This window comes from Caretta caretta, chromosome 9 (genome assembly GCF_965140235.1).
Source record: "Caretta caretta isolate rCarCar2 chromosome 9, rCarCar1.hap1, whole genome shotgun sequence".
Classification (NCBI taxonomy): Eukaryota; Metazoa; Chordata; order Testudines; family Cheloniidae; genus Caretta; species Caretta caretta.
Genome location: NC_134214.1, coordinates 30,111,377 through 30,125,987, shown reverse-complemented (window position 1 = coordinate 30,125,987; position 14,611 = coordinate 30,111,377). Strand labels below are relative to the sequence as shown.

At 39.5% G+C, this 14,611-nt stretch overlaps 1 protein-coding gene across 4 annotated transcripts in view; it reads right to left on the bottom strand.

The window, feature by feature from the left end:
- Nucleotides 1-12,723, bottom strand: part of PLSCR5 (phospholipid scramblase family member 5) — an 87,828-nt gene extending 75,105 nt beyond the window's left edge. For all 4 annotated transcript variants that reach the window (XR_007358556.2, XM_048865054.2, XM_075132192.1 and 1 more), the window contains exon 1: nt 12,607-12,723. The gene's annotated coding sequence lies outside the window, so the exon portion shown is untranslated. The remainder of the gene's footprint in view (nt 1-12,606) is intronic.
- Between the last annotated feature and the right edge of the window lie 1,888 nt (nt 12,724-14,611).

Genomic DNA, 14,611 nt, shown 5'->3' with positions numbered 1-14,611 from the left:
CGCACTTTTATTTCAAAATTTTCCCCATTAAATTTGCCCCATTGAATTTGTTTCTTTTCACAGCACCTCTTCAGTTTACCTACTTTTGTTTGCCAAGTTATGAAGCTGGTGTCAGTCATGCTTCAAATTGGTGCTGTAATTCTTGACAGTACAATGATCACAGTGATGTCCCTTTGAAAATACAGAGGATTGAATATTTATGTCTGATACACGTTTTGGAGCTGGGCAGGGCAGAAATTGTCAGACTAGAAGATTGCCTACCCTCCTATGACGACATTTAATTGACTGTTTGACCAGTGGGTCCCATATCTATTGTGAAGTAAATAAGACAACCCTCTACTTGTTAGCAAGCAAGAGATTACTTTTTTGCCCTAGCTTAATGTAGCTGGGAAATAGGTTTGTTATTTTTCTACAAAGAATGCACAGGAAGGAATATGCTAACAAGTGTCAGCTGCATCCATGATCTATATGAAAGATCTGCTTAAAACCACTTTAAACACCAGCTTCAGTCCATATAAAATATCAGCTTTACAATGCTTATTCCTAGTTTGTACAGCTGGCGGCTTTGACCCTTCCTCAGCAGATGGTGTAGATAGATGGCTTAGCATATATTTTCAGGATCCATGTAAGATAAAAAAAATGCTATCTTTATTATTACTCTTTGTGGCATCAATGACTGGTTCAGAAGAAAAGCAATACCTAAAATTAATTGTGATTCAAATTCCCTGGATATTTTGAGGCAATTGTAGAATATGAATTACACTCTATCAAACCATTCTTCACATCTGAGGCCTTTTCTTACACGTCACCATCTGGAAATTATCAAGATGCCCAGGAACTAGAAAATGTATAAACAGTATGGTCTGATTAATCGCTACACTCCCACGTTCATAAAGACAGAATAACTCATTTGTTTTATTTATTTAACGTTTGCAGAGTGTTGGAGCCATGTTGGTCTCAGAGTGCTAGACAAGGTGGGTGAGGTAATATCTTGTATTGTCTCTTTCACCTATAGAAGTTGGTTCAATAAAAGAGATTACTCGTCTCTCTTATTTATTTTTAAAATTCCTGAGCAGGAGAGTAAGTTCTTGGAAGGAAGACTTGCATAAAACTGAACCAACCAGACAATAGAGCTTTCCTATTCTTGGTCAACTCCTACAATGCTAGGTCTCCCTACTATACACAAATACCACTGTCCCCAGTCACTGAAGCGACTCTCCTGGGATGCAGCCATCGCTGGCAAGGGCAACTTGAGTTAGGCATTGTATTTAGGGCCCTCTTAGGAAGGGGAAAATTATGAGTGTCCATGAGCCATCAACCATCTGTGGCGTAATAAAGGTATTGCTGTTTCTCTCGCTCTAATTATCGTCTCCTTGTTGACATTCTTTGGGAGGCCAGATTAAATTCAATTGAAGCCAATGGAAAGGCTCCCATTGATTTCAGGGAAGTTGGTTCAGGGCCTTACTGAGGCAAAGTAGAAAATAAGAAAGCTCCAATAGTTTTCTATTTGTCAGTGCAAGAGTTGAGCTGAGCTCTCACTGACTGGCAAGAGAAGACTTAAGAGCTAAGTGGCCTTTTCGATTACACTGGTACAACTCCATGGACCACAATCTGGGATTCAAATTTAGGTCTTCTTCTTGGCTGTGCTTTATCAGGTATATAGCCCTTCTCATTTATTTATTTAAAATTGCTTTACAATAGAGGTAACTGAGGCAACGGAGGATTAAATAATTTGCTGCAGGTCCAACAGCAGGTTAGTGAGAGAGCTAGGAAGAGAACACTCTTGGTAGAGGAGAGACAAGACTTAGCTGTAGTGAATATAAAGTGGACTCTATAATGAGGATACCAAATGCAAATAGTTTCTGTAATTCTCCCTGAGGCTGTAGTTCTCAGATTAAGCACAGCTTGTGTTGCTAAATATCACCAAAGTACTGGCCTGAACCAAGCAATCATAGATGGTATTGCTTTCAGTGTATATAGCCAACCCATAAAGCCATCTGATAAAAGAGGTAATTTTTAAAGAAATCCTGGCAGACATGAAGTTACAGTACAGTGCTATATATTTTCACTCTGAAGTTTACAAAATACCTGTATTTATCATAGCAAAACTTTCAACAAAATGGTGAAAAATGTAGTTTCTATTAGAGGATACATTTCACTATAACAGAGGGAAAAACCACAGTTTTGCAAAATTGTTTTAGGCCTATGGTGATTGATTCTTAAAATATATATATACATATATATGATTGTGGCTTCTATGGTTTGATGCCAGGAGAATCATATTTCTTAATATGGGATTGCTCATTAACATGATATATCCACTATTACCATATTAATCACAAATTGATTTCCTTTACAGACAGGGTAGTTGAAGAACTAATAATTGAAACAGACATTAACAAAGACAGCTTTATTATGAATAACTGCCATCAATATTACCTTTGATAGTTACAGTGTAAATTACTATTTTCCAGCTGTCAAATTTCTTTTGCTAGGATACTTTGAAAATAAAATGTGCAAAACCAATGCAGTTATTGTAGGTCAAATTGCTGAAAAAGTTATTTTTATTCTGATTCTATTTTTAATTTGCCCTTTAAAGAAAGAGTGCAGATTTTTAATACTGTAGATATATATATACACACAGATTATGCTCTGCTTAAGGAATTTATGTCAACGTTCTGTAAATTTTTAACATTGCCCTTTATAAATGTTTCAGGGGCTATAGAAATGAGACAGGCCTATAAGAAGTTTAATGGGTCCCTGTTTAGCCATTTGTAATGGGGATTTAACTGCTTTGTTTGTGAGCTTCAGCCAAGAAAACAGATTACCTTCATCAAGTGCTAATACTCCAGAGTCAATCTATACTCTGTTCAGCTATGGAAAGGTATCATGGGATGTCAATAAGTACTGTAAACACTAATCCAGCAAACATGTCAGCTGCTGTATAAAAAATTATTTCTAAATCCAAGCTTCAAGTCCAACACCACCCTTCCTTATCCAAGACATAAAAAAAATATGGTGCATCATCAGGGACACATCTCAAAATTCAAAATACTCTGCTCATAATAATTGAAACTGTTGCAGTTAAAGGGATGCTTTCTGCATATCAGCAAGACAAAAGCATGTGATAAATATGAAAAAAAAATCAAGGCCTCAGAGATGACACCATCACAACACAACAAATTCCATCAAAATGTGTTTGCTGAGGCACTAGATGGCTCAGGGGATTGGTAATGGTATTTCAGAGACTTTCCCATCTCATTCTCCAGTTTGAATTCAGTCCTAGTGTCAGTAGTAAATGAAAACTATTACCATCCAACAGGGGTGAAAGTAATATTAATTTCTTACTGGTATGGGGGCCAACTCTGGCCCCTGGAAGGGCGGGGCCTCAGACAGAAGGTGCGGGGCTGGGGGTGTCAACCTCCCCCAGCCAGCCCATCCGTGCTGCCCGGGGCTCCAGCGGCGATTCAAAAGGGCCCGGGGCTCCAGCTGCTGCTACAGTAGTGGCAGCCGGGAGCCTCGGGCCCTTTTAAATCACTGGCCCTGGGGCAGCTGCCCCTTTTGCCCCCCCTGTTGGTGGCCCGGGGCAGAGGCAAAAGGGACAATGACATTAAAGCGCTGCCACAGTGCTTTAACGTTGTTACCCATTTGATACTGTCTCGCATGACCTTCTCATAAACTAGGGAAATACAACCCAGATGGAGTTACTATAAGGGGGGTGCATAACTGGTTGGAAAACCTTTCTCAGAGAATAGTTACCAGTGATGCACAGTCAAGCTGGAAAGGCATATTAAGTGGGGTCCCACACAGATCAGTTTTGGGTCTGGTTCAGTTCCATATCTTCATCAATGATTTAGATAATGGCATAGAGACTACACTTATAAATTTTGCGGAGGATACCAAACCGGGAGGGCTTGTAGGTACTTTGGAGGATAGGATTAAAATTCAATATGATCTGGACAAACTGAAGTGGCCTGAAGTAAATCGGATGAAATGGTCTGAAGTAAATAGGATGAAATTCAATATGGAAAAATGCAAAGTACTTTGTGCTTTGGAAGGAGCAATTAGTTACACACATAAAAAACTGGAAATGACTGCCTAGGAAGGAGTACTATGGAAAGGGATCTGGGGGTCATAGTGGATCACAAGCTATATATGAGTCAGGAGTGTAGCACTTATCAGAGGGGTAGCCGGGTTGGTCTGGATCTGGATCTTATGCTCCAATACGTCTGTTAGTCTATAAGGTGCCACAGGACTCTTTGCCGAGTGTAGCACTGTTTAAAAAAAAGCAAACATCATTCTAAAATGTATTGGCAGGCATGTTGTAAGCAAGACACAAGAAGTAATTCTTTCACTCTACTCTGTGCTGATTAGGCATCAGCTGGAGTATTGTGTCCTGTTCTGGGTGCCACATTTCAGGAAAGATGTGGACAATTTGGAGAAAGTCCAGAGAAGAGCAACAAAAATGATTAAAAGTCTAGAAAACATGACCTATCAGGGAAGATTGAAAAAATTGGGTTTGTTTGGTCTGGAAAAGAGAAAATTGAGAGGGGGACATGATAGCAGTTTTCAAGTACATAAAAATGTTACAAGGAGGAAGGAGAAAAATTGTTCTCCTTAATTTTTGAGAATAGGACAAGAAGTAATGGGCTTAACTTGCAGCAGTGGGGGTTTAGGTTGAACATTGGGAATAATTAAACACTGGAATAAATTACCTAAGGAGGTTGTGGAATCTTCATCATTGGAGATTTTTAAGAGCAATTTAGACAAACACCAGTCAGAGATCGTCTAGATAACACATAGTCAAACCTTGACTGCAGTGGATTGGACTAGAAGACCTCTCAAGGTCCCTTCCAGTCCTGTGATTCGATGATTCTATAACAGATACCCTTGCTGGCAGTCTCAGTGTTGCAATGCCTAACTGATTTAGGAGCCTAAATCGCATTTAAGGTGCCTAGATCACTTTTAAAAATAAGATTTAGGCTCCTAAATCAGTTGGGCGTTGCAACACTAGGCACAGCAAAAATCTGGGTCCATATGGCTAAGTGCTTAGCTGGACTGGGGGCAGCACTCCCAGCACTTTGTCGGATCAAGCCCATATTAAGGAATCTTGCATAATTGTTGCCTACATCATGCGAAAACAGAAAACTTCACTCTCCAGGGCTTTCAGTCTGGCACATTTCATGAGGACTAAAAGTTTGGCATAAGGAATCTTTGAGATGCCTTTCTTGATTTTTCAGCTCCTTTGGCTGCAGCATTTATTTGATATGTTTTTAATGGTGTTATCATTTTTACACAGCTGAAACTGTGTTCTTACGAAGTTTGGTTAGATATATTTATTGCTCCCCAGTCAGATCTCCTTCTTCATATATACAATATGCTCGAGAGTAAATATTCTTCTAAAAGCTTTGCTAGATTATAAAGAGGGGTGTTCAATGGAAGATAAATTATAAGAATTACATATGATTGGCATATGGAAAAATATAAACAGAACACTATTTGCATTACAGTACATTAGGAGAATTTCTTTTATGTTTATTCAACAAATATTTCCTAAAAGGTTTTCCTCCAAACCAAGAAATTTAATATTCTGGCTAATGTTATTCTCAGTGGTTATATACTTAATTAGCTTCTTAAGCGTCACATTTATTTGCATTTGAGATAAATGTAATCTGTTCTTAGTATAACTTTTTGAAATCAAAATATGGACTAAAAAGGGGCAAGTTTGATTAGTGGAACAGATACTGTAGCAAGTAATCATAGCAATGAGATGTTAATTGGTGTCTGGGAGGTTCTATTCATAGCAACAATAGGCCATAATAACACTCAGTGTCCTCTACTGCTCAACTGTGTTTTGCCGTGGCATTTATTATACTGACAATTATATTGTACTTGAATTTCCTGCCTGTCTTCCCAATAGAAAGGTACATAAAATGAATCAGGCACCTGTGATTTTGTGAGGCACACTGTTTGGAAGTAATATACTGTAATTTACCATAACTCCTGTTTGTTTCTGGAAGTCAATGCACAGAAATATAACAGATTTTTCTGCACAACATAAAGGACTAAACTGTGAGCCTTGTGCTTACACAAAAGTCCCAGATTGTCAGAAGGTTTAGTTTCAAGAGTCAGGTGAGTAGGATTTAGCCCAATTCTAAAGAAACTAGAAGAAATCATTGGTTTTAACAAGAAATTTTCCACTCATCATCCTGATCTCTGTATCTATGTTATATCCTTTTTTAACGTCAGACCCATCTGTCTTGTCTGTTTAGATAGCCAGCTCTTCAAGATGAGACTGTTTTATTTTTGTTTGTACCGAACCTAGCATGATGGGACCTCAGTCTCTAATCTGGGCCCTAAATGCTACTGAAATACAAATAATGAAATATTATTCTGTGCCCTTAAGGCACTGGTCAGAATTGGAGCCAATGCTGAGCTGCACCATGCCACTGGCACAGTGCCTTACGGAACTGGATGGAGCCCCATTGCTATGTCACCCTGAAAGAGGTGCGGCGACTACCCCCTCCCTATCTGTTTTGGTGAATCTACCATCAGCAGTGCTGCAAGGGTGAGAGACTCCTTGTATATATGGCTGCTGACATCTTGTCCATAATTAGTATATGTGATTGAACACACACTATAGTCAGAGGCGTACTTTTGGGAGGTAATTTGGAGGAACGAGCACAGGGTTGGGAGTCCAGAGAAGTTCTAATCCTGGTTCTGTTGTGTGTCTTTGTACAAGTCCTTTCAAAATTTCCACGCTGCCTCGGTTCCCCCATCTGTAAAATGGGATTAATAATAATTGCTCACCATACTTGGAGATTCTTCCCAAAATACTCTGAGCTTTCACTGGGTTTTCTGAGAGACTGGGTTTTCACTGGGTTTTCAGATTTTGAAGAGGCCAGAATGCCTGTCACTTCTTTCGACTGAGATCCCATTATTCTAGGAACTTTACAAGAAATATAAAAAGACATGGTCCTTGTCCCAAAGACCTTATAGTCTAAAAAAGAATCCATGCTCAAAGTCCTAAATGCTTTGTATTTTTGACACTTACTGAATTTATATTATTTAACCCAAAAGTGAAGATCATTTTATTGCTATGTAGTGTTGTGGATGCTCCTTTGTTTTGACTTTGATACCTTAAATATGAGAATTACATTAGCTACCTTCAATCTAGTCCTCTGCTAATTACCCTTATGGAAAAAGAAAAGGAGTACTTGTGGCACCTTAGAGACTAAGCAATTTATTTGAGCATAAGTATTTTTGTGAGCTACAGCTCACTTCAGCCAATGTAGTGAGCTGTAGCTCACGAAAGCTTATGCTCAAATAAATTGGTTAGTCTCTAAGGTGCCACAAGTACTCCTTTTCTTTTTGCGAATACAGACTAACACGGCTGTTACTCTGAAACCTACCCTTATGGAGCAAATCATGCTTCTTTCTCAGAAGGTTTTCCTGTTTCCCAATCCTTCAGAATTTTGGTATGTAATTAATCTGAGCCTAGGTCTTCGCCAATTTTTCAAAATTACTGTACATGTAAGAAGAATTATGCAAAAACAAATATGCAACCCAAAAACATACAAGTTTTGGGAGGACAGGATTTGCTGTTGTAGTTTATTTGAAGATTCTGAACATGATATTCAGCTACATTTATGAAGAAAAATTTAAAAAACCCTTTCATGATTTAGAAACTACTTCTAAGAGACCTACTTTCCTGTTAGGGCATGCAAAACATTAAATAATAGTTTCAGATTGACTATGAAGGTGACAGGAAAAACCTCTAGTTTTCACTACCTCTACAAGAAAAATCAATCCTTTAGAGTTTAAAGGGTGTTCAAAAATACTTAGCAAATAAACCAATATATTTTTAATAAATTAAAATTTAAAATTTTATTTGCTCAGGCACTGGGGTCAAGCACTATGTCCACATTTCATCTGTGAAAAAAATAATTACACTGCACTAAGCCATGGGGAGGTGAGATTGGAAACAGACTTTCCTTCCTGCCCAAAACTTTTGTTCAGATGACGAAGGGAGCTCATCACAAAACCTCTGTAAAAAGACACTTTTTTGCAAAGCCAAATGGGTGAAAATTTACCACTTGTTATATGGCTGTACTTCAGTATTTCTCACTGTAAAAAACATTGACAATTTACCTTTGTGGAAATCAGCAAATCTTGGCAAATGCAGAAATCAAAGTTTTTGCATAAAGACGCTTCCTGTTTCACATACCCTACACTCTAAACCTCTTTCAAATGTGAAAGTCAAGTGAGGCACTCCAGGCTGTAACTATTTCCTTTCATGTCCCTGATGTCATCAAAACATCAGGTAACGGCATGACTGGGCTTAATCATTCATAGCTGATAAGGAGAAGGTGGTTGCATCAATAATGCAGCCTTAATTGGGGTTATAAATATCAACCTGGATAGGATTTAAAACACAAAGAAGAATGAGTTGAGGAAGTGATGAAGGAATAAGATTTGACAAGGGCAGGATTGAAAATAATGAATGAGATAAAAATGGGAGAGGAAAAAGATGAGACAAGAAAGACAACAAAAAATTAATGCATGCAGCTATGAGATTTAAAACTGAAACATCCTGCAGCTGCTTTTCCCATCACCTTTAATGAACAAGGGATAACCAGAACTCAGTTCACCAAACCTGAGCCCAAAGAGTTTCCCTGTCTGTGTAAAAACCTAGTAATCCTATCACTACAGAGCATCTTTCTTCTCAAACTAAACTCTACCCTCCTTTAAACAACAACAACAACATAAAAGTGCTTCAACAATCCTGACTACAGTTTCTCTGGAATTTTTTGATGAAGTGCTCTTTCATCAGAAAATGCTGATTGGTCGAAATCAAAACTTTTCACAGGAGCATATCACTTTTGATTAACTTCTCTTGGATAAGGTTTCTTGGGTCAAAACCAGTGTGTGTGTGTGTGTGAGAGAGAGAGACCTGATTGATTCAGAGCAGGGATCTGAATCTCTCTCATATTTTGGGCAAAATTTCAAAAAAGTCTCACATTCATCCCAATACAGAACAGGACACTTTGAAAGCATTACAACTTTCACAGGGTGGGAAAACTGTATCCTGCTCACCTGTAATCCTGACCCAGGAAATACAATTCCATTTTCATTCATAAGCAAGGAGACAATACAGTTCTCATAGCTGCAGTCACACATATTCCAAAAAAGTGTGATTCGGCTGGTTCAAAATATCTTTCTAGTATCTTCTACAACAAAGCAAATCTGACCTGTGCTAGTTTACTTCTGTGGGAAACTGCCTGAGAATGAACAACTCTTGCATGTAAAACAGGTGCCTCATACCCGAAATTGATTAACTAAAATAATTACAATCAATTAACAACCTTCCAAGGGTTGCTACAATCCAGAGAAAGAACAAAATCAAGCAGGTGACCTTTAGCATTAAATATGCCAGAAAATTTACATACTAAGTTAATACAAAAAGACTTAGGGCCAGATCCTCATTTGATACAAAGGAAATGGTGAGCCATTGCTGTACTGGAAACAAATATGGAAACAATAAAAGTTAAAGGTTTGAAGAACAGAGTATAAATGACAGCAGATTCAGCCTTTTTATCTGCTCAACATTCTTTATCAGGAATATTTGTGAGCAGAGAGATTTCCTTCATTTTAAATTACTCTATGAATTTACTCTGAATTATTTTACAAATTTAATTTTTCTATGGCGTGTTCCTATACGTTTTGGTTAATTTTGACTGGTCATAAGAGTTTAATGGAACTGTAGCTGTTCCCCAACGGTCTTTTTCTTTCTAGCCTTTGTAGTCCTGGCCTCAGGCTAGGGTTCCGGACATGGAACACTCTGCTCTGGTGTATTAAGAATTTCCCACCCCACACATAATATACCAGGTTCTTCATAGAATTTTCTGGCCTGGAGTTTTCTGTCAGCACGATCCTAGGTATTTATGTCTGTGGAGGGTGTGGACAGATGCTTGAATGGTATGTTTCATTGTCTCTGTGCCTCGGGACAAGTGTCCTCCTCCTGGGTTAGTATCTTTATTGTACTATATAATAACTGTCATTCCTAGTCATTGAATGGATAGAAGAAAGGAGTCATAACTGCAAAGGATGAAGAAACTGCTCTGCACAGTTCGTATATTTAGCTCCTAGCATGAGACAAGCATCAGCCCTAACATGGGAACCAGCACAGTTTTGTCATAACACACCCCTTCTGCCAGCTTCAGACGGCAATGGGCTACTGCAAGGAAATATCAGGCCAGTTTGTTCAATGTGACAGAGAAAGCAGTCAAGAACTTTGAGTTCAGACTTCAGGGAGATGTGGTGCTTATTGTTCTGTTGTAGTCTGACTAGTTCAGTGTATTGTTATGGTGTCTGGAGAAGACTGTTTAGCAGAGAGTGACATATTTCTGGGGTATACCAAGATAAATGACAATGCTACTATGGAACTCATTACTCATGATGATTTGGGAATGAAGAAGCAGAAAGGTGATGAAATGGAGTCATAGAGAAGGTACTAGAAGAGGAGCTCTTACAGAACATTGCTAATACCTTCCTTAACAGTGTCCATAACAAAGTACCTTTACCTTCTGTGATGGGTTGTGGCGGTGAAATTGGAGCTCGAATAAGAGACCAAACACAAGAGATGATGCAAGTCCCTGAAGCCCTATTTATGTTTCTAATGCTTCACACAGGCAATCTCATTGGAAACACCAAAAACAAATTATAGCTGTGAGTATTTTTCCCAGTGATCCAACTCATATAATTGGTGCAGTATGTCAGGGAACAGTTACATGCAGACTGACCCCTAAGAGCTGAGTATTTCATTTCTCAGTAACCATATAAAGCATAATCATAGCAATGTATACACTCATCAGAAAAGCCAGGGTCAGCAGCATCTTGGGGTGCCCCTTTCATCACTAAACAATGACTCAGGGAAATGCCTTTTCTGATGTGGAGACAGGGCAGCAGAACCAGCAATGGACTCAGTTGTTCCTAAGAGCCTCAGCGTTTTCCTATGCCAGCTGAATTTAGTTTAGGGTTAAATGGGCAAAAAGTACCACCATGAGCAACCTCAGTCCTCTTTAGTGAATGCTGCCGATGCAAAGACGCTGGCACTTATTACATGTGACCGGAGGGTTTTTTGTTTTTTTTTGTTTTTTGAAAATGATAGTTGCTACCACTTCATGATAGCATGTACCTCCTTTCCCCTCCTGCTCCCCACAAAACAGGCTCTATCAGGGCTCTGCTGATCAGCAAGGTAGCAAGGCATATTCATGTCACCATGAGAGGATCCATCTAACTGCAGACACATGGACAAGCCACAATGAGCTGTACACAATGAGCTGAATTCAGCAGTAGCAATCCTCATGGCACACTTCCAGGCTGTGCTAGAACAGTGGATGGTGATATAGTCTCTCATTCAGGTCTGTAGTCTCTGACAAGTGGCAAAATACAAGGAAGGCAGTGCATGATGGACGTTTTCTATACGCATTCTGCAATGTGTATTGTTTCAATTGCTCCCTCATCACTCAATGAGAACTTTGTGGGATTCTTATCACAACTAGGAAGATTTGTGAACACTTCAGCTGATCTCATGCCGTACAACATTCTCCAGGAGCTTCATGTGGAGAATCAAATTCCATGCCACCTGATGAAGGAGAAGGCAGCAACACAGTGAAATTTCACATCCTGGATTAGCTCTAGGAGTATCAATTAGCTACCTACCATCCATGCTCCACTCAGATTCAGTAGTCTGCACTTAACACCAGCAGAGTGGTCATTAATAATGACTCTGTAACACCTCCAGTCCACAGACATGGTCAGTGATACATATTGAAATCCATAAACAACTGCCTGATGGGATACCAAAACAAAACAAAGTAAAGCTACATAAGCAGGAAGGCTCTGAAAGACCTATAAGTGGCCCATGCCTCCCCCACGCCTGCTTGAAAATACTAGGTCTTCTTTCCTGCTTTAAAGAGAGGAAGAAAAGATCAACTGACCCAGTGGCTGTGTGTGTGACAGGAATCCCCATAATGGAAATGCCAAGCAGGACTAATGTGAGTGAGGGGAGTGCTCTGTGGGAAATCCTGGAATACTTTGACTTTGATTTTATTGCTGCCAAGCTGCGGACTTCATCCCAGGGAAAGGCTGCACATATGGCCAGTATACTATTGTTATATCTGCCAGTATAGAACCTTGGCTGTATTGGTAGCAGTACAGGGACCCATAGCTGGCCTTGTTTTACGTTCAGCTGTACAACTCCCACTGGTAAGCCGAGCCTTTCCTCTAAGTGCCTTCTGAGTACAGCAGATGCTGTAGTCACCAACAGGTGAACTTGCCTCTCCACAGAAAATATGCAGGGGCTTTAACATCATAAAAATGAACAAACCACGGCTTCCACAGGCATACAGACTACCAAAACATATGGCTAGAAGCAGGGAAGCAGATGCACAGGACACAAACCGGGATAATCAAGGGGATAACATAAAAGACTTGGAGCACCAACGGTTGGTTTATTTCTCTTTCCGCCCCTCTCTGTGTCTGCCTCACACTCGCACATCCATAGGGTTTTTATTTGAAGTATGTTATGAAAAGATTGCTTACCTTATTGACAGTAAGTGTGGCCAGGTCTCCATTTTCTCCCAATTAGCAGGACAGGATCTGCCTGTGTCTCAGTTTTCTCCTGGTCTTGAGTAGTTTAGCCCTTCAGCCAAACTATAAGCTCCCTCAGTCCCCTGAAGGGTAAAAAAGAGTCTAATTCCTTTTACTCTTCAGTTCAGGGATTCCACAAAAAGTCATTCACCTTCCCCAGATCACAGCCCTCTCTCTAGGGTCTGTGTAATCTCATCTTTAGTTGGTCACAACAGCCCTGTACCCATTGGTTGCAGGAGTATCCACTCATCCCCCCAAAGGACACAGCCAAAAGGAGAGCACATTAGCTCCCTTATCTACCACAGACTCTAGGCCCAAAGCCCTAAACAACAAAGCAGCCATCTGCTTCAGCCTCAAATTTTGCTTTAGCCTTCCCCCAGGATTACCTCCTATCCAGGCTAACTGACTTCCATCTCTCCCTCTATGGTCCTTTTCCCCAAGATTCTTTTTCAGCATCTGCTTATCAGGGAATCCCAGAGCAGGTCTTGCCCAGGCCCCTACCAACAAGCTGCTGTTCTAGCTAGCTCTACTCACGCTGAGATTGTGGCTTGGCTTCTTAGCAGGATTTGCTCTTAACCTGTGGTCACAGTGATCCCTGAGAACTACAAGTCCCCAAATTCCTTTGATCTGGGAGGAAGCCAAACATAGAGCCGATCTAGGATTTCTAATAAAGGCCTGCCTTGTCCTGTGTCAAGACCACTTGAGTACTTCTAATGCAAATGTAAATATGCTAGTCATGAATACAGCTGGTCAGAAATTATTGTCATTTTTTTTCACGAACAACAACAAAGGACATTTTTGTTAAAATGAACACACTGACAAATGTTTTCATTTTGATAAAAGATCATTTAGAAAAAAAGATGTAAAGCACTTTGATAATCTTGAAACATCCCACTTCAAAATTTCCAATATGGAAAATATTGAATTTTTGTTTCAAAATGACTTTTTGAAAATAAATGATTTTTTATATAAAAATAGTTTAAAAGTGATAAAGGCTCAAAATCAAAACAAAACATTTCACTCAGCCTGAGATTATTTTTTTTCAGAATTCCATTTTGCAGGAAATTTTGAAATGTTTAAATTATGTTTCATTTTGGAATGGAAAATATTCAAAATCACAACATTTTGAATCACATGAATCAGAAAATCTGGTTCTCACCCAGCTCTGTTTATGAGCACGCAATGGTAAGAGTTGAAAAGCTCCTTTCCACAAGTATTTATGTAAATGTAACTAATCCCCCTGGAACTGACAGTAGTGGTTGAATCTGGGACCTTCAGCATTAAAACTATATCTTGGTACTTTTATATGCCCATCATCCCTACTATTTGAGACCTCAAAAAAAAACCCTCAAAAAAACCTCATCACCTCCTGTAAGTTATCGTCCCTATTTTGCAGATGGAGAAGTGAAAAAACAGAGTAAATTAAGTGATTTTCCAGGTCACGCAGGAAGTCTGTCGCTAAACTAGGACCTAAAGCCAGTGCCCTATCCAGTATACTATCCTCCCTCTACTGTTTGAGCAAAGGATTAAACCTCTTGTTTTGCTGAAGTGAGAGCCAAGTCCATTAGCTAGAAGTAGTAATAAAATGTATAAATCTCTCATGTACAGCAGCCACAAGAGGAAGACAGAGACCCACACGGTCCTAGAGTGAATTAGAATCATGGAATAGAATCATAGAATCATAGAATATCAGGGTTGGAAGGGACCTCAGGAGGTCATCTAGTCCAACCCCTGCTCAAAGCAGGACCAATCCCCAATTAAATCATCCCAGCCAGGGCTTTGTCAAGCCTGACCTTAAAAACTTCTAAGGAAGGAGATTCTACCACCTCCCTAGGTAACGCATTCCAGTGTTTCACCACCTTCCTAGTGAAGAATTTTTTCCTAATATCCAACCTAAACCTCCCCCACTGCAACTTGAGACCATTACTCCTTGTCCTGTCCTCTTCTACCACTGAGA